Source organism: Schistocerca serialis, chromosome 9 (genome assembly GCF_023864345.2).
Source record: "Schistocerca serialis cubense isolate TAMUIC-IGC-003099 chromosome 9, iqSchSeri2.2, whole genome shotgun sequence".
In the NCBI taxonomy this organism is placed as follows: domain Eukaryota; kingdom Metazoa; phylum Arthropoda; class Insecta; order Orthoptera; family Acrididae; genus Schistocerca; species Schistocerca serialis.
In genome coordinates, this window is record NC_064646.1 from 85,818,377 (window position 1) to 85,840,386 (window position 22,010).

Sequence of the window (22,010 nt, forward strand, 5' to 3'; positions counted from 1 at the left end):
TTCGAACTGTTACGCGCGTCTGCCGCCGCGCCGGTGTTTGTTTGCGCAGTAGAAGAAGCTTGCTCTGCGATGGGATAACACATGGCGGTGTGAGTGAAGTGTTAGGATGACAGCAGCCGACAGAAGGTGGCGGCAAGTACCCGCCAGCGGACGGCTGTACATACAGTGTCGCCACGACGGCGGGAGACAGTCGCACATCGGGAGCTCGGCAAGGCTGGCAGCCGGTGAGAGGAGGTGGCGGGTAGCGGGCTCAGTTTCCGCTGCACCTCCTGCCTGCTGCTGCTGCCCTGCTGTCGTACGAACGCGCGAAGCTGCGGGTTCACCAGCACGGCACGCGCGCATGCGCCGGCCGCTTGCTCGCTACACACACACACACACACACACACACGCGCGCGCGCATGTAGTTTATACAGTTCAGTACCAAGTGCGTGGCGGAGGTTACAAACTAAACGTCTATTCACTCGTCGGTCGAATTTTCTTTTGTGACAAGATGTCGTCAGATTTGACTCGCTAATCACTAGATACAGGGTGTTTCAAAAATGACCGGTATATTTGAAACGGCAATAAAAACTAAACGAGCAGCGATAGAAATACACCGTTTGTTGCAATATGCTTGGGACAACAGTACATTTTCAGGCAGACAAACTTTCGAAATTACAGTAGTCACAATTTTCAACAACAGATGGCGCTGCGGTCTGGGAAACTCTATAGTACGATATTTTCCACATATCCACCATACGTAGCAATAATATGGCGTAGTCTCTGAATGAAATTACCCGAAACCTTTGACAACGTGTCTGGCGGAATGGCTTCACATGCAGATGAGATGTACTGCTTCAGCTGTACAATTGTTTCTGGATTCTGGCGGTACACCTGGTCTTTCAAGTGTCCCCACAGAAAGAAGTCACAGGGGTTCATGTCTGGCGAATAGGGAGGCCAATCCACGCCGCCTCCTGTATGTTTCGGATAGCCCAAAGCAATCGAAATATTCATTCAGCAAATTAAAGACGTCGGCCGTGCGATGTGGCCGGGCACCATCTTGCATAAACCACGAGGTGTTCGCAGTGTCGTCTAAGGCAGTTTGTACCGCCACAAATTCACGAAGAATGTCCAGATAGCGAGATGCAGTAATCGTTTCGGATCTGAAAAATGGGCCAATGATTCCTTTGGAAGAAATGGCGGCCCAGACCAGTACTTTTTGAGGATGCAGGGACGATGGAACTGCAACATGGGGCTTTTCAGTTCCCCATATGCGCCAGTTCTGTTTATTGACGAAGCCGTCCAGGTAAAAATAAGCTTCGTCAGTAAACCAAATGCTGCCCACATGCATATCGCCGTCATCAATCCTGTGCACTATATCGTTAGCGAATGTCTCTCGTGCAGCAATGGTAGCGGCGCTAAGGGGTTGCCGCGTTTGAATTTTGTATGGGCAGAGGTGTAAACTCTGGCGCATGAGACGATACGTGGACGTTGGCGTCATTTGGACCGCAGCTGCAACACGGTGAACGGAAACCCGAGGCCGCTGTCGGATCACCTGCTGCACTAGCTGCGCGTTGCCCTCTGTGGTTGCCGTACGCGGTCGCCCTACCTTTCCAGCACGTTCATCCGTCACGTTCCCAGTCCGTTGAAATTTTTCAAACCCATCCTTTATTGTATTGCTTTTCGGTCCTTTGGTTACATTAAACCTCCGTTGAAAACTTCGTCTTGTTGCAACAACACTGTGTTCTAGGCGGTAAAACTCCAACACCAGAAAAATCCTCTGTTCTAAGGAATAAACCATGTTGTCCACAGCACACTTGCACGTTGTGAACACCACACGCTTACAGCAGAAAGACGACGTACAGAATGGCGCACCCACAGACTGCGTTGTCTTCTATATCTTTCACATCACTTGCAGCGCCATCTGTTGTTGAAAATTGTAACTACTGTAATTTCGAAAGTTTGTCCGCCTGAAAATGTACTGTTGTCCCAAGCATATTGCAACAAACGGTGTATTTCTATCGCTGCTCGTTTAGTTTTTATTGCCGTTTCAAATATACCGGTCATTTTTGAAACACCCTGTAAATGCTTAATGGTTGAGAACACTACGGGTAGATAACGTCTTTACGTTTTTGCCGCTCAGTATTTGTTATGTGTGGCCAACGATAAATACATGCCTGAGCGAACCTCCCATGTGACTTCAGCAATGTAGTGTTCGATGCCAGCAATAAATATCAGAGCCCTTAGATCCAATGTTTGACAGTGTAGTAGGGAAGCTTTTAGGAAAGAAGGATAGAAGCTAGAGGGAGGGCCGTTCTTTACTTGTCGTTTGCTTTAGTGCATTTAAGCTATAAAATTACCAAGTATATTTGGAGCATGGCTACCACCACAGTGATAATTGCAAAGTGTCAAGAATACTGAATTATTCACAACACAAAGCACGCCCACTACAAAACCCGTAATAAACGGTGGAAACTTACAATGAAATAACTGCAGCAATCAGGTGCATTCGAAGTTGCTGCACTGTGGATGATGTGAAAAAAAGGTTCAAATGGCTCTGAGCACTATGGGACTTAACATCTACGGTCATCAGTTCCCTAGAACCTAGAACTAGTTAAACTTAACTAACCTAAGGACATCACACAACACCCACTCATCACGAGGCAGAGAAAATCCCTGACCCCGCCGGGAATCGAACCCGGGAACCGGGGCGTGGGAAGCGAGAGCGCTACCGCACGACCACGAGCTGCGGACGGATGATGTGAAGCTTACACATAAAAAGAAATGATGTGGATGGAGATGGAGGTGTGAAAAGCCAAGTGTGCTCATATTATTGTGCATAAGTGAAATATATGTATTTATTTGTGGTTTGCTGGCCGGAGAGGCCGAGCGGTTCTAAGCGCTTCAGTCTGGAACCGCGCGACCGCTACGGTCGCAGGTTCGAATCCTGCCTCGAGCATGGATGTGTATGATGTTCTTAGGTTAGTTAGGTTTAAGTAGTTCTAAGTTCTAGGTGACTGATGACCTCAGATGTTAAGTCCCATAGTGCTCAGAGCCATTTGAACCATTTTGAACCATTTATGCTTTAAATGACCTTACTTAACCTTCACAAATTCCTCATTAGGTGATTCATACATTGGTTAACATGTTTCGGGAATACGCCTGTTGCTAAAAACCATAACTTAGCCAAGAGACGAACTTTGTCGGAAATAGCATTTATGATTTAAACCATGAAACATAGTATCGGTTACGTATATTTATACGATGCTCAGGTACAGATATTTACATAGGTATTTTATTCGATTTTTCGGAAAATCGGACAAAAGAAATCTGTCCGATTGGGGTAAACCATAAAACACAACTGCCGGGCACGAGGGGCAAAACAACGCACATACAAACAGCACACTAAGTACCTATGTCGAAATTTCTGTTTGATAATGAGAATAAATTCTTGAAAAGCGTCATAAAAGCATGAAGAAAATACGTAATTAATGTAGTGTTTCATTTTTTAAACTATGTACGGCATAGTTTTTGGCTTTCCAGAAACATCGAGGATGAAGAAGGAAATTAAGAAATGTTGGAACACGTGAGGCAATACTGACCCTACGATTTATCTTAGAAGAAAGATTAAGGAAGGCAACCTACGTTTCTAGCATTTGTAGACTTAGATAAAGCTTTTCACAATGTTGATTGGAGTACTCTCTTTCATATTCTGAAGGTGGCAGGGGTAAAATACAGGGAGCGAAAGGCTATTTACAATTTGTACAGAAACCAGATGGCAGTTATAAGAGTCGAGGGGTATGAAAGGGAAGCAGTGGTTGGGAAGGGGGTGAGACAGGGCTGTAGACTATCCCTGATGTTATTTAATCTGTATATTGAGCAAGCAATAATGGAAAACAAAAGAAAAGTTCGGAGTAGGTATTAAAATCCATGGAGAAGAAATAAAAACTTTGAGGTTCGCCGATGACATTGTAATTCTGTCAGAGACAGCAAAGGACTTGGAAGAGCAGTTGGACGGAATGGACAGTGTCTTGAAAGGAGGGTATAAGATGAACATCAACAAAAGCACAACGAGGATAATGGAATGTAGTCGAATTAAGTCAGGTGATGCTGAGGGAATTAGATTAGGAAATGAGACACTTAATATAGTAAAGGAGTTTTGCTATTTGGGGAGCAAAATAACTGATGATGGTCGAAGTACAGAGGATATAAAATGTAGACTGGCAATGGCAAGGTAAGCGCTTCTGAAGAAGAGAAATTTTTTAACATCGAGTATAGATTTAAGTGTCAGGAAGTCGTTTCTGAAAGTATTTGTATGGAGTGTAGCCATGTATGGAAGTGAAACGTGGACGATAAGTAGTTTAGACAAGAGGAGAATAGAAGCTTTCGAAATGTGGTGCTACAGAAGAATGCTGAAGATTAGATGGGTAGATCACATAACTAATGAGGAGGCATTGAATAGAATTGGGGAGAAGAGGTGCTTGTTGCACAGCTTGACTAGAAGAAGGGATCGCTTGGTAGGACATGTTCTGAGACATCGAGGGATCACCAATTTAGTATTGGAGGGCAGCGTGGAGGGTAAAAATCGTAGAGGGAGACCAAGAGATGAATACACTAAGCAGATTCAGAAGGATGTAGGCTGCAGTAGGTACTGGGAGATGAAGAAGCTTGCACAGGATAGAGAAGCATGGAGAGCTGCATCAAACCAGTCTCTGGACTGAAGACCACAACAACAACAACAACAACATTTCTTAAAAGAGTTTTTGCATGCAAATATGAGGGGCCACTTTCGTCAGTGCAAATTGAAACATTTGTTCGCCTGTTTTCAAATATTTTCGCTGTTCTTCATGTCCTCGCACTATAGCTCTCGCAGCTAATTCTGGCGAACAGTTCGAGCTTCTCCTCTCGCTATCCACGCTTTCACCCATTATCGTTTCCATTTTCTTTTCAAACAGTGCACACGCCACCATCATAATATGCTGTTGGCAACTGTTCGGCATCCATTCCCAAATTACAACGACGTAAAATTTTACTATCGTGTAATAGCACCAGTGGAGCAGTTTGGTCAAAGAAATTAGACGAAATATTTGACAAAGCATGCGTTTTTTGTCGGACGACGGTTAACATTACATGCTGACGTCACACGCTTAGGCCTGTATGTATAATTGGCCACGTTGTTATGTATGTGACGTCATCCTACCAGTGCAGGAACATGCGCCTGAGTGTTACGGATCAGCTTTGCATAAAGGTAGTGTAGCGCGGAAACGCGTTTAGCTACTACTACAGTGGCACTCACCTGAAGATGGCCAGAAGACTCTGCGCCGAAGTATCGTGGCATGACGTTACTGATATCCGGCAGCTCTCCCGTGTTTTTATGGAACAATCAGTACGCCGGGAAAGCTTTAAACATCACGCGTTTAGCTAGGTTATTGATTCGGGTGTCACTGCGAAGAGCTTGCGGGACACTACCAGGAACCAACATTAGACAATAAAAATATTCTCGGAACACAAGAGGAGATAGGTATTGAATTAAAAACTGCAAAATAATGAAAGATGTCGTCTCATATGACTCGTAAATATGCTAGGAATTACAGGAAACGCAAGTCAGAGGAAAGCTCGCTTGGAAAGGAATCCAAAAAGCCTAAAAAGGCCACTGCTGAGCGAATGTGACAGTTACGGCAGCGTCGGAAAGGAAATGTAAACACGGCGCAAAGCGATTACTGCTGCGTAAAAACATTTGATTATGAATGTCGTATATTAAACTCCTATGTGTTTCCATAGACGACGTGTCACTGATTCCATTTGTTCCGAGAGTGCAATGCACGCAAGGTGCCTAGTTGCTTTCATCGAGCGGAATGCATGGAGTTCTGTTTTCACCGACCTGCAGCAGTCTAATGATGTTCCCTGCGCATAAAACCGGAGGTAGATCATAGGTCCGTTGTCTTGAGGCTGTAATAAACTATCAGCGACTAACTAATATTACACAAATAACTGGTTCATTCACTACGAGCACTGACGGTATTTCTCGCTACCTCATACCAGTTGCTACGTCATACGCGTAATGTGAAAGGTGGCTACACTGTGCCACTGCGCCAGAGAGTGCGCCAAAGAGTACTATTGAGCCGCCTCCACAGTGCGTGTTAAGAGCTCATGGCAGTCAGTGCTAGTTATGTGATCGTAGCAGTCAGTGCTTGTTAGGAGATCGGAGAGGACAGTGCTTGTTGAGAGCTCGTTGTAGTCAGTCGTACCGAGATGTGCTAGTGGGCACTGCTTGTCGTGAAGTCGGAGTGAGATGTGGTAGTAAAGAGTGTTGTTCCATGTTTTATGCAGTTATTTGATGGGAGAGATAGCAGATGTTATTGTAATGAGTACATTTCGTCAATATATATGAAGGTAAAAATTACAATGTTCTTTTATTAATTGTGTGTTTGAAATAATGCGTCACTACAGGTTCAGTCAACAAAGCATCTGGCTTGTGTTCTTGTATTAGAGTGAATTCTGGTTTTCTTGCGTAATTATAGTTTTTCTAAATTTCTTTTGTCACGTCAGCATAGTTGATATTTAAAAATTCTTGTCTTGTTGGAAAAGAACCGTGCCAGATGTGGACGTTGAGTCACACTCCCACATACAGAACAGTTACATTTGTGCTTGGATTTTGTAGGTTTTATAGTTGCTGGGGACTTAATTAATTAACTGTGTTTACGAAAATTTTCTTACATTGTTCTTTGCAGTCAGATAGCGTAATAATACTAGTCAGGGCCAACCGTTTACGAGACACTGCGTAATCGGACATACTAAAAACAAAAAAACATTTTCAATCATATATATTTAATTAAGCCCCCATGCACGTGGCGACCCTGCCAGGATCGTCCCTTGGATTCTTCTGATTGTGAAAATTGTAGACTGTAGTATTGTTGTAGTAATTTGTAGTTAGTAATTGTAGTCTATTTTGCATGTGTAGATTTGGTAATTGTCATTCTTCTAATGGTATTTTTTTTCTCTCAGAATTAAATTTGTTGTCTTGTCAACGGTTTGACAATTTAGTGCAATTATTTCAATTGTTCGATTGATCGTGTTTGAGGGAAACATCTAGTGTGAATAGTGTTGTTGGAGATAACGAGTCACGGTGTGTAATTTTCGTACAGTGACGAATCTTTCGTATATTTTGTAAATGATTACGCGATCGATGAAAAAGACAAAAATGATGAATAGTGAGAACGAAATTGTTGACATGGCGAACTCGCCAACACAGGACAACTGTATGATGAATAATGGAGTTGAAAATAATTTAATAAGTCGGGAAGACAGTCCGGAACCATTTCAAAATTTTTCTCAATCGGAAAATTCAGAGAATCCGAGATTAACGACAGAAGATTCTGAAATAGTATCGAACACAGATAGCCTTACAGCTGTGACGAAGGAAGTTAGTTTTGCGGGAGATGTTAGGGGCGAAAAGAATTCTGAACAATTTAATATGGAGCAGTTGATGAGTGTATTATTAAATTTTCAATCTGAATTAAAAACTGATATGGGAACAAAGTTAGACTCACTGGGATCACAGATGGGAACAATTAAAACTGAGATGGGAACTTTACGATCTGAAATTAGAACTGAGATGGAAGCAATGACAACACGGTTATGCTCAAAAATAGGAACAATTAAAACCGAGATGAAAGCAGTGGGATCACAGTTACGATCTGAATTAGAAACTGATATTGGAACAATGGAAACACAGTTAGGCTCACGAACAGGGACATGTTTCAAATACATGAAAGACGAATCAAATAAAGAAATTAGAGAAGAAGTACAACCGATTTTGAAGGCTCACAATAATAGCTTAATTTCAACAGAAATTAGACAAGAGGAACAGGGCAAGGAACAGGAAGAAAAAGATCGCGCGATAGTACAGAAATTTTCAGAGTTAAATGTACAACGTGCACACGATAAGGAAGAAATAATTGAAAGAACCGAGGAATCCGTACCAAATGACAGAATAAATAACTTAACGCAACAGTGTGAACAGTTAACTACTAAATGTGACAACACCGAAATCCGAGTCGCGACATTTACAGAAGACGTAAATAAACAGAAAGAACAATTAAGTGACTCATCGGAAAGAGTTGAGATGATCTCAGATAAATTGACAAGTCTTAGTTTAGCAGAGGGGTTTGAAGAAAATAATTTGTTTCATTTACGTGATGCAACAAGAGAGCGCCAGGCGCGTGAATTTAACAATAATCGTCATTGGGACTGGGACAGACGCGTTAGGTCTTTGTCGCCACGAGGCGAAAACTTTGACTATAAACACTTTTTGACTGTCCGGAAATTTAAGATCTTCCGCAATTCTAAGAATGACATACATCCATGTGCATGGCTAGATCAATTTATGTACGCACTTCCACCAAATTGGCCACTAAGTCACAAACTAGAATTCATGTGTGGATATTTAGAAAACGAACCGGCGACGCGGATGCGCGCACTCATTAGAGATTGCAATAATTTAAATGATTTTTATCATGCATTTCTATCGGCATATTGGTCCGAAAACACGCAAGACAGAGTCAAACACAGTCTTATTATGCAGCGTAATTTCAAACAGTCTGAGTTCCGCACGCCGGCAGAGTACTTTGAAGACATGATTCGAAAGAATCAGTTCCTGTCCAACCCTTATAGCCCGACTGAATTAATTCGCATTTGCTTCACTAAGTTGCCGCAATCCATAAGACAAATTGCTTTAGCTGGAAGATGTAAAGACGACATTGAGACTTTTAAGACTTTGTTGCAAGAACTTGAGTATGACAACGATGACGGGACCTCTTGTAACTTTTTCAGTAACAGTAATTACAATAGATTTTCAGAGAAAAGTGATAGTGGTCGGAACGGACGTTATAGCGGTAATTTTGAGAATGACAGACGTAACAGACAGGACAACAGATACCAGCCTTATGATAATAACAGACGTTCTAACAGAAATTACACAGACAATAGCGGTAATTCGTACCGGAATGATCAATCATACGGAAACAGTAATCGGTATTATCAAGACAGAAATTATTCAAACAGTAATAGAAATTCTTACTACAGAAATAACCAGGGTAGTAGGTACAACAATAATTTCAGAAGTGACAGTCGAAATTATACAAGAAGTAGTTATGCAGACAGACAGGAAAATAGAAATTTTAATAACAGACACAACCCAGAATTTGCATCTAACAGACAGGAGGGACCTAATTGGCATCCTCCACGTGACAGAACTTCAGAGAGACAAGTGCAAATCGTAGAAATTGATCCGCGAAATGACGCGAATACTCAAAGACGTGACGCAAACAATCGACAATGACTTGCAGCTTCGGCTTCTGGCAGCAATATAGACGGTTCAGAAAGTAATGACACTACGACTTTACACTACGTACGCCTGGAAGACATGAGAGACATTTTGTTAGATGAAAAGGAAAATAATGTAGACGCATTTTTACATCCTGTTATTGAAGTATGTATGGGTAAGAATAAGTTCACTGCAGTTTTAGATTCTGGGAGCCCATTGAATGTCATTAGTGAATCAGTTTTTCGTATATGTGTAAGAACTATTGCTTGTCCTGTGTTACCTATTTCTAAAACTACAATTCGAGGTGCGATTTCTGGAAAAAGTGTGGAGGTCAAACAACAGACCAATTTAAATTTCATTTGTCAAGGATACGAATTTTCTGCTAATTTTATTATTGTTCCATTACTCAGTACACAAATTATATTAGGTATGGAGTTTCTTAACGCACATAAGGCAATTTTGAACTTTAAAGAAGGAAGTGTAAATTTGACTGTTGCTGGAATGCCGAAATGTTTAAAATTTTTCGAGTGTTTAACGAGATCTGAGTCAGATACAAAATGTTTAAGGTTTCTTGCTTCTGATGTTTTCGTTGAGCATTATGATGACAGTGTGTTTATTTATGACAATGACAATAGATACAGAGACGCGATGGATGAGATAATTAATAGCGAAGAGTTAATTAAAGAGAAGGTTAAGAAAGCTGAAGTGCCAGATGACGTTGCAAGAGAAGAGCTGCACCACATTTTAACTTCACATGCTACAGTGTTTAGTCATCACACAGGAACTATACACGGCTTACAATATTTATTTAAAGTAAAAGAACACACACCATTTCGCGGGAAAACGTACGCTATTCCTTTGGCTTACAGAGACAAGGTTAAGAATGAACTTCAGTACATGTTAGATCAGGGCATTATTGAGCCTGCAGTCAGTCCTTATACTAGCCCATTACACGTTGTTCTTAAAAAGGATGGGTCAATTCGTTTGGTTCTGGATTCCAGACAGATAAATAACATCATCATTCCTGAAACTGACCGCCCACAAAATTTAGATGAACTTCTTCAACATTTCCATGAAATTAAAGTTTTATCCACGATTGATATGCGCGCAAGTTTTTGGCAAATAGAAGTCCACCCTGACTGTAGGAAATACACCGCCTTTTTAGCCTTTGGTAACTGTTACCAATTTCGTAAATTACCGTTTGGACTTACTGTATCTTCAGCAGCATTCATTCGTAGTTTAAATGAAATTTTACCTGTTTATCTTCGTGACAACATTACTTCTTATGTTGACGACATTCTTATTGCTAAACGTTCTTGGAGTGAGCACAACAAAATTTTGGACTCATTATTACGTATCTTTGCAAAAGTTGGCATGACAGTGAACTTGGAAAAATCTGAATTTGGTCGTTCTCAGGTGAAATTTCTCGGTCACATTATTTCTACATAAGGTATTCTCCCTGATCCAGAGAAATTAGATGCTATTCGTAATTATGCTGTTCCTACTACAAAACGTGATGTTCGTAGTTTCCTTGGTGTCTGTAATTTTCTTAGACGCTTTGTTAAATTGGACGATTTGGCCACACCACGTTTATGTGAACTATCTGGAAAGAAATCTAATTGGTGTTGGGATGAGGAAGCTCAGTCAGAATTTGAACAACTTCGTGATGCTTTAGTTGCTGCTCCACTTCTTTCACATCCAGATTTATCTAAAGAATTTTGTTTGGCAACGGACTCATCATACAAAGGCCTAGGTGCACATTTATTTCAAGAGATAGAAGAAAACGGCGTTGTAGTACAGAAGACTATTGCATTTGGAAGTCGTGTTCTCTCTAAATCAGAAAAGAATTATTCGATTACGGAACTTGAAGCTTTGGCTGTTGTATGGGCTTTCACAAAATTTCGCACATTTTTGTTTGGCAGACATACTAAGGTCTACACCGATCATCGAGCTCTGGAATTTCTTATGTCAACAAAATTAACCCACGGCAGATTGTCACGATGGGCGTTGTACCTACAGGAGTTTGATTTCAGTATTGTTTACATACAGGGTTCTTCAAATATTGTTGCTGATGCTTTATCACGTGCACCTATGGGTTTGAAACAAAGTGCTGAAGAGGACTGCAAGGAAAACAATTATTGTTTGATGTATATTCAAGGTGTTGCGTTTGAGAACTTTATTTCGTCTTCGCTCCAGGATATCGCTAAGGAGCAAAATAAGGATCCAATCTGGAAGGACATTAAGGAGAAGTGGAGGAGAAAGGAAAGCGTAGCGATTAGACAGCATTATCTAGTTCGCAATGACATTCTTTTTAAACGAAAATCGGTCGACAACTCCGTTTGGTTAGTTTGTATTCCTGATGAGTGGGTCAATAAATTGATTTGGTATACGCATCTCAGTTATGCACACTTTGGTCCCCGAAAATGCTTTCATAAATTACGAGAAAATTGTTACTTCAGTAATATGGAAAAACGTATTCGATCTGTTCTTGCCAAATGCAAATTATGTCAAATGGCTAAGCCTCCAACGATTTCTCACAGAGCACCGTTGTTTCCCGTCATTCCAGCGAAATTAAAGGAGATGGCTGCAGTCGATTTGTTTGGTCCAGTGGTTCGTTCTACTAATGGTTTTGCGTACATTTTCGTAGCAGTGGAGTTGACGTCAAAATATGTGTGTTTTACACCGTTACGCAAAGCAACAGCTCGTTCAGTATCTAACGCTTTCATCAAACATTTTCTTAAAGAAGTTGGTCATGTTGACAAGGTTATATCAGATAATGGATCACAGTTTCGTTCTAAAATTTGGCTTCGTACTCTACGGCGTCGTAAAATCAAACCAATTTTCATTTCACTTTTTCACCCTCAATCTAATGCTTCAGAGAGATGGATGAAGGAAATCAATAAATTGTGCCGTCTTTATTGTCATCAGAATCACAGAACTTGGGATCAGTATCTTCATATTTTTCAAAACATTCTGAATGAACTTCCTAATGATTCAACTTCTTTACCGCCTCTATTGATATTAAAAAATAAAGTACCAACAAATCGCATTTCTGAAATTGTTCCTTTTCCGCCTTCACGGAAACTACGGCATTCTGAAGTTGTCAACCTGGCTCTACAAAATATTGCATCTGCGGCTGCTAGAAGAGAGAAATCAGCGAAACGTCCTGGTCGTTTAAAAACTTTTTCAGTTGGTCAGAAGGTATTAATTAAGTCCCACCGTTTGTCTCATAAAGGAAAAGGCTTGTGTCGCAAATTTTTTCTGCTTTACAACGGTCCATATAGAATTCGCAAAATTATTCATGATAACACTGTCGAAGTAGAAACTCTTAAATCTCGACGCTCTAAGGGAATACGTCATATATCTAACGTAAAAATTTTTGTGGAATGACATACTTGTGAGAAACTAACAGCTACATGTAAACATGCGGAGAGTACAAGGATACCGCGCTGTGTTTTGGCGGCGGCACATACTCAAAGCAACAGTCAAGTCTGCGCGCCGCACAAGGCAGTCGTTGACCGCGAACAATTGCTTCCTACGTCACGCGCCTACAGCTGATCGAGCGCTCAGTGCGAATGCACTGACAGCCGTAAACAAACACACAGTCTAATTTCTCCGACTAAATTCAGTATAAAGCTATAGTGACTTGATGAATTCTGTTATTAACATTCAGTATTTTGCAGGATACGGTTGTATAAAATATTTAAGAACTTCAGGTAAATTCTGTGCGTGTCCGACGTTAAGACGACTTGCTATCGAGAAAATTTCAGGAAGAATGTAATTTCGAAGAAGAAAGTAATAAACTAAAAAGGTAACTATTAATTGAGTTTATTTTTCAGGTAACATATTTCCACTTAGGTACGTACTTTAGACGTAATTTGCTGCTCGCGATTATGTGATTCATACTTTTTGCTAATTTCATGTTCTATGAATTTACGTGTGAAGCGACGTGCTTGCGTACGTTAACTGATTTTGACAATGATTATTAATGAACTGGGTTGTGACTTGTATATATTATGCATCGCTTGGCTGCACTGCTATTTCACTGATGTCATATATTTTTTTTTTAATTATGTGCCTGCTGTGCTTATTTATTTAAATTATAATTGTAACCTGATTAATTGTGCTGACTGTGATTATGTATGTAACTTATACTTTGTGATTTATCTGCTTGCGCCTTCATGTTTACTTACTAAGATGACTTATGAACATTTATTTGCTTATGCTGATATGATGCTAATGACCTGTTTATTACGTAAGACATATGTTTGCTGCTATGCGCGTGGATTGCATATTTACACGTTTCTGTTTTGTTGACATAACTACTCTTTAATTTGGTATATAGAAATGCTGATATAAGGTGTATAAACATAGAGTTTAGGTCACACTACTGTATTAATTATAGATTGTTCGCTTGGCAGAGCCTCGTTGTAGGGATTGTGCTGCATACACTTGTTGAAATTCTGTTCTCTACTGGTATATTTACTCGCTATTGCTTGTTTTGCTTACGCTCAGTGCCTTATATTTTTAAGATAAAAAAATTAACTGCTATAATTCGACGAACGACATTAATACAAGAAAGTCATAGAAGTCACATGAGCTGAGGTTTTATGGAAGCTGTATAAATGTATGCTAATAGAAAGGAAGCTAACCACATGACATACCAAAACTATGTTTAGACCATTGACAGTTATTACACTGCATTTTTCGTGAGCAATTGAAATAGGAAGTGACACTTGACACAAGAAATACTCCACATGTTTGCTTCTGTCTGCCATAATTCTTGAAGTGGTGTACACACTGTGAAATATTATGATCATTCACACTCCGTAATCGTACTTAATTACTGAGAGTTATTCGAACTAAGTCTGTTAGAGGTCAGGTATGCATTTCTTTTATTTAATGATGGACAAGGAACCAAAATGTATCTTATAATTTATAATGAGTAGAAAATTTGGGTCAGATGGATTACACAGAGGTTGTGTGTGGACACTGTGTCTTCGGATTGTATGGGATGCTGAATTGAAGTTGCATTAGGATTTTATCGGTACTTGTTCGAGGAGACTGACTAGAGGAAAGAGTTGTGTTGGAAGTGAAATGATGTTGGTGCTGAGGTTTATATTTATCGACGTATTATTGAGATATAGAGATTATATGAAGTTGATGATTATTGGAGTTTTTGTGGACGAGAGGTAAGGTAAATGATGTTGATGATAAGAGTTATATGTATCGACGTATTGAAGAAGTATTAGTGACGTATTGAGATTATGTGATGCTGATGATTATTGGAGTTTTGGTGGATAAGAGGTAAAGTAAGTGAGGAGCATATTTTTTTTGTTGGTCTTATGGAACAAGGAGGATGAAGATAGCAGACTAGAACATTAAAATAGAAGGAAGATAGTCTATACACACACTTTGTTAAATAACTAAGCAGTATATACTTTTTTTTGGAGAGAGGAAGTAATTGCATATCGTGGCTCACTGACAGATGTTCAACAACAGTACATTTGATCTGGCTTGGCAAACATTGGTCTTGACATGATGACTATGACGTTGACTTAACTATTATTGACTGTTATACATTGCTGCCAGTACTACTTGATACACATGATGAACATCAGAGTTTGACAGAATTACATTTACACAATTAACACTATTCAATTACACAGTAGTATTTAATGTGGATGAGAGATGAGTGAGTGTGTTTTGTGTGTTTTCCTTTCCTAATCCTACCCACCTATCTCCTAAATATTATTTTATTTGTTTGTAGTGGCTTGCACTGACACCCATGAATATTATAGGTTTGCTGGTATTTGTGTATTGTAATAGTTAATAGGACAATTATCTGATATCATTTGTGTGTTTGTTATGATTTGTATGTTACTGTAAAAGCATTTGTATGTGCATTCAAACTATTGTTCATGCCTGAACTGTCTGATTAGTGAAGATAAATATTCTGAACTGTTACCTGCACTTTTCAACATGATGTGTGACATTTGGTCGTGTTTAATTTCTGCTGATGAACTGTGTGATCAGTGATTGTAAAAAAAAAATTATGGACTGTTACTTGTACCTTTTCTTCATGATAGGTGCCACTAGGACATGTTTAATTTCTGCTCATAAACTCTGATGAACAGTGTGATCAGTGTTAGTGAATTTTGTGGAACTGCTTCTGCTGAGAAATGTGACTTTTTGGTGTCTGCACCTGCACTCAACATTGCTGGGTGCAACCGATGAACTGTTTCTACTGAAATAATGTCACTTGTTGCTGTTTGCACCTGCTCAACATTGCTGGGTGCAACTGATGAACTGTTTATACTGAAATGAAGTCACTTGTTGCTGTCTGCACCTACTCAACATTGCTGGGTGCAACTGATGGACTGCTTCTGCTGAAATGATGTCACTTGTTGCTCTCTGCACCTGCACTCAACATTGCTGGGTGCCACTGATGAACTGCTTCTACTGAACTAATGTGACTTGTTGCTGTGTGTACCTCTGCAACTTTACTGGGTGCCACAGATGGAACTGCTTCTACTGAAATAATGTCACTTATTGCTGGGTGTACCTGCTAAACATTGCTGGGTGCAACTGATGGACTACTCCTACTGAAATGATGTCACTTGTTGGTGTTTGCACCTACTCAACATTGCTGGGTGCAACTGATGAACTGTTTCTACTGAAATGAAGTCACTTGTTGTTGTCTGCACCTACTCAACATTGCTGGGTGCAACTGATGAACTGTTTCTACTGAAATGAAGTCACTTGTTGGTGTCTGCACCTGCTTAACATTGCTGGGTGCAACTGATGGATTGCTTCGACTGAACTAATGTGACTTGTTGCTGGGTGTACCTGCTAAACTCTACTGGGTGCAACTGATGGACTGCTTCTACTGAAATGATATCACTTGTTGGTGTCTGCACCTGCTCTCAACATTGCTGGGTGCAACTGATGGACTGCTTCTACTGAAATGGTGTCACTTGTTGGTGTCTGCACCTGCTCTCAACATTACTGGGTGCAACTGATGGACTGCTTCTACTGAAAAGATGTCACCTGTTAGTATCTTTTTTTTGTATAAACTAATCATTGAAAGCATTTTATGTGAACATTTGTATAAACTGATTTTTTGTATATTGTGTAAACTATTATGTAAGGTCACATGTATGAAAAGAAGTTGTATTGCTTACTGCATTTCATATATTAGGTTAGTAAAAGGTCAGTGCAAAGCCAAAATTTTTAACTAATTATGTGATATTTAGGTATTAATATTATCTTTTATTTTTGTCTGTATTTTTGTGGACAAATTTGGTGGTATTTTCACCACCAATGCTGGCAAAAATACCATCAAATTCTGGCCTGTGGAGGAGGGGCATATGAAAGGTGGCTACACTGTGCCACTGCGCCAGAGAGTGCGCCAAAGAGTACTATTGAGCCGCCTCCACAGTGCGTGTTAAGAGCTCATGGCAGTCAGTGCTAGTTATGTGATCGTAGCAGTCAGTGCTAGTTATGTGATCGTAGCAGTCAGTGCTTGTTAGGAGATCGGAGAGGACAGTGCTTGTTGAGAGCTCGTTGTAGTCAGTCGTACCGAGATGTGCTAGTGGGCACTGCTTGTCGTGAAGTCGGAGTGAGATGTGGTAGTAAAGAGTGTTGTTCCATGTTTTATGCAGTTATTTGATGGGAGAGATAGCAGATGTTATTGTAATGAGTACATTTCGTCAATATATATGAAGGTAAAAATTACAATGTTCTTTTATTAATTGTGTGTTTGAAATAATGCGTCACTACAGGTTCAGTCAACAAAGCATCTGGCTTGTGTTCTTGCATTAGAGTGAATTCTGGTTTTCTTGCGTAATTATAGTTTTTCTAAATTTCTTTTGTCACGTCAGCATAGTTGATATTTAAAAATTCTTGTCTTGTTGGAAAAGAACCGTGCCAGATGTGGACGTTGAGTCACACTCCCACATACAGAACAGTTACATTTGTGCTTGGATTTTGTAGGTTTTATAGTTGCTGGGGACTTAATTAATTAACTGTGTTTACGAAAATTTTCTTACATTGTTCTTTGCAGTCAGATAGCGTAATAATACTAGTCAGGGCCAACCGTTTACGAGACACTGCGTAATCGGACATACTAAAAACAAAAAAACATTTTCAATCATATATATTTAATTAAGCCCCCATGCAAATGCTGCAGTCTCTACTGCTCTAAGGAAAGAATCTTGAAGCTAGATTTGATACCCGCTAAAGCCAGAAGTATCACACGTACCGCTTCCTTCTGAGATTTCCACAAATTGGGAAGTTCTCGAAGACAATGCTTAATTTGGTAATGAGTAATCTTATCTCTCAATAACCGCACTTTCCCACTAATCTGATATCTGAATAATAACTCTTGAAATACAAATCTGTTTATTTATGTTCATTACAATATTATTAGGAAATTTTCAGTAGTGCTATGTTTACCATTAATGAGTAATTTTTATACTAATACTAATACTAATTTTTATATTAATACTAATTTTTATACTAACGCTCTTGTAATAAGAGAAAATGGTTCAAATGGCTCTGACTTAACGTCTGCCGGCCGGAGTGGCCGAGCGGTTCCAGGCGCTACAGTCTGGAACCGCGCGACCGCTACGGTCGCAGGTTCGAATCCTGCCTTGGGCATGGATGAGTGTGATGTCCTTAGGTTGGTTAGGTTTAAGTAGTTCTAAGTTCTAGGGGACTGATGACCTCAGAAGTTAAGTCCCATAGTGCTCAGAGCCGTTTTTGAACTTAACATCTAAGGTCATCAGTCCCATAGAACTTAGAACTTCTTAAACCTAACTAACCTAAGGACATCACACACATCCATGCCCAAGGCAGGATTCGAACCTGCGACCGTAGCAGCAGCGAGGTTCCGGACTGAAGCTCCTAGAACCGCTCGGCCACCGCGGCCGGCTAACTAATTTCTGTTATCCAGAAACGCTTTTTTTGCCATTGCTAGTCTACATTTTCTATTCTTTCTACTTTGGTCATCATCAGTTATTTTGCTGCCGATATATTGAAACTCATCTATTACTTTAAGTGTCCCGTTTCCTAATCTAATTCCCTCAGCATCACCTGATTTAATTCGACAACATTTTATTATCACTGCTTTTCCTTTGTTAATGTTCATCCTATATCCTTCATTCAAGACACTGGCCATTCCGTTCAACTGATCGACCATGTCCTTTGCAGTCTCGGACAGAATTACAATGTCATCAGCAGACCTCAAAGTTTTTATTTCTCCTCTCTGAACTTAAATTCCTATTCCTGAAATGGACACTCCGTTGAAACCTTTAAACCACTTGAGGAGGTTGGTCAGGAAACGGGGATCCTTTTGTGAATGACGCTGAAACTTCTCTCGAGATATTAGATTCAACCGGTCGGAGTGGCCGTGCGGTTCTAGGCGCCACAGTCTGGAGCCGTGTGACCGCTACGGTCGCAGGTTCGAATCCTGCCTCGGGCATGGATGTGTGTGATGACCTTAGGTTAGTTAGGTTTAAGTAGTTCTAAGTTCTAAGGGACTGATGACCACAGCAGTGAAGTCCCATAGTGCTAAGAGCCATTTGAACCATTTTATTAGATTCATTAACAGCAACCTTTATTACAATAAAGCTTTCATTCCTGGTACTTAAAACACACATTAGTAAAACTTCAGGTCAATAAAAACATTCATTTAAAGGAAACAATGTACCAAATCACAGTAATAGTACCAGTAATGTAAAAGGTACTAAAGTAATCAAGGAAAACTGTTAGCCTACGGCTACCTTTCCTCTTTTCTTAATAAAAAAGGACAGTTTCATTTAACTGCTTGGACATGAAACTACATGAAACATCATAACATTAAACAAGTTTCATGGGACCTCTGTCCGTAGTATGAAATTATTTCCAGAAATTCAAGCCATTGACCCAATATTTTTGTCGTCAACAAACATCCTCCAAGTAGCTTGTGAGGGAATCATAAATTATCTTTCAAGTAATACCTTACATTAGAGTTTAAAAAACACATAAATAGTAATCTAAGAATTATAAACAGGCATTAATCAAAATTTGTGCTCATTGATAAGTAGTTCCAATAACATTAAAGAAATACAAGGCAGAAAAAACATCTTTCTAGAAATTTTAATCCCGAAAAATTCGGGTACCACCATTACAGAACTGCAGCGAGAGAATCCGTCATTCCGTCGTCTGCACAAGAGTGGTCAAACCCGCCCCAGGCCGCTTGCAATTACAAACAACCCCTTGCTAGGGCGGGAACCAGTGCTCAGAATACATAACCAAGCTTTCACAACAAAGAGACAAGCGAAATTAGTTAACTGAACATACAATTCTATACGTGCACTTATTTATCGGCTGCTACGTGCCCAGTGGACAATAGCACGCGCAATAAGAACAGTCTTATAACCATTTTTACAAATTCAAACTTGGCGGCTAAATATGTGCACGCTGCCAAAACAGCTTCTTTCTGAATTCCAAAACTGCAAGGTGAGATTAAAACTGTCTGTTAGAACCTTGGAATGTCCAGAAGGACACAAATTCGAAATTTTCAAAGGCTTCAGCGAAGGCACTGTATAGCGTTTATAACGAGCCGCAACCCCAGCACAGTGCCCCACGGTTCAGCGTTCCAGCTCGCCGTATTAATTGTCGTCCAGAGCTGCTACAGACCGGCCCGCACTTCACAAGGACGTCCGCACACGCCATCTCACCAAAACAAGGCGTCGTATCAGGCGCGGAATGTTCACTTACTGGCCGCGTGTCGCGCTCATTCAAGGCTACAACTGTTGATATTTTTAAAAATATCGGGAATTCGAGATATATATAGCTACAAGATGTATGAGGAAAGGCCCAAAAGAGGAAAGGCCGCTGGACCTGATGGGACACAAGTTCGATTTTACACAGAGTACGCGAAGGAACTTGCCCCCCTCCTCCCATCTTGCAGCGGTGTACCGTAGGTCTCCAGAAGACCGTAGCGTTCCAGAATAATAGAAAAGGGCACAGGTCATCCCCGTTTTCAAGAAGGGACGTCGAACAGATGTGCAGAATTATAGACCTATATCTCTAACGTCGATCAGTTGTAGAATTTTGCAACACATATTATGTTTCAGTATAATGACTTTTCTAGAGGCTAGAAATCTACTCTATAGGAATCAGCATAGGTTTCGAAAATGACATTCGTGTGAAACCCAGCTCGCGCCATTCGTCCACGAGACTCAGAGGGCCATAGACACGGGTTCCCAGGTAGATGCCGTGTTTCTTGACTTACACAAGGCGTTCCATACAGTTCCCCACAGTCGTTTAATGAACAAAGTAAGAGCATATGGACTATCAGACCAATTGTGTGATTAGCTTGAAGAGTTCCTAGATAACAGAACGCAGCATGTCATTCTCAATGGAGAGAAGTCTTCCGAAGTAAGAGGGATATCAGGTGTGCCGTAGGGGAGTGTCATAGGGCCGTTGCTATTCACAATATATATAAATGACCTTATGGATAACATCGAAGTTCACTGAGGCTTTTTGCGGATGATGCTGTTGTATATCGAGAGGTTCTAACAATGGAAAATGTACTGAAATCCAGGAGGATCTGCAACGAATTGACGCATGGTGCAGGGAATGGCAACTGTATCTCAATGTAGACAAGTGTAATGTGCTGCGAATACACAGAAAGAAAGATCCTGAATCATTTAGCTACAATACAGCAGGTCAGCAACTGGAAGCAGTTAATTCTATAAATTATCTGAAAGTAGGCATTAGGAGTGATCTAAAATGGAATGACGATATAAAATTAATCGTCGGTAAAACAGACGCCAGACTGAGATTCATTGGAAGAATCCTAAGGAAATGCAGTCCGAAAACATCGGAAGTAGGTTACAGTACACTTGTTCGCTCACTGCTTGAATACTGCTCACCTGTGTGGGATCCGTACCAGATAGTGTTGATAGAACAGATAGAGAAGATCCAACGGAGAGCAGCGCGCTTCGTTACAGGATTATTTAGTAATCGGGAAAGCATCACGGAGATGACAGATAAACTCCAGTGGAAGACTCTGCAGGAGAGACGCTCAGTAGCTCGGTACGGGCTTTTGTTAAAGTTTCGAGAACATACCTTCACCATGGAGTCAAGCTGTATATTGCTCCCTCCTACGTATACCTCGCGCAGAGGCCACGAGGATAAAATCAGAGATTAGAGCCCGCCCAGAAGGGGAACGACAATCTTTCTTTCGACGAACAATACGAGACTGGAATAGAAGGGAGAACCGATAGAGGTACTCAAAAGTACCCTCCGCCACACACCGTCAGGTGGCTTGCGAGGTATAGATGTAGATGTAGATGAAAAAATTTGCCGGATAACGATATAACACAGGAATAAATATCGACGTATCTGTCCATAAAAATATCGGCTGCACGTTGTAAATATACTGGCGGTTTTAGAGCTATATATTTAATTATTGATTTATCGTTAGATTTCTGTACATCAACAAGCTAGCAGTTTGCCTATGACCGTTAGACAGAGCGAGAAATGAAAGGAAAACGATACGATAAATTTGTGATCATTGATAAATAGTTCCAATAACATTAAAGAAATACAAAGCAGAAAAAAAATATTTATAGAAATCTTAATCCCGAAAAATTCGGGTACCGCCATTACAGAACTGGAGCCAGAAAATGCGTCATTACGCACACGCATGGTA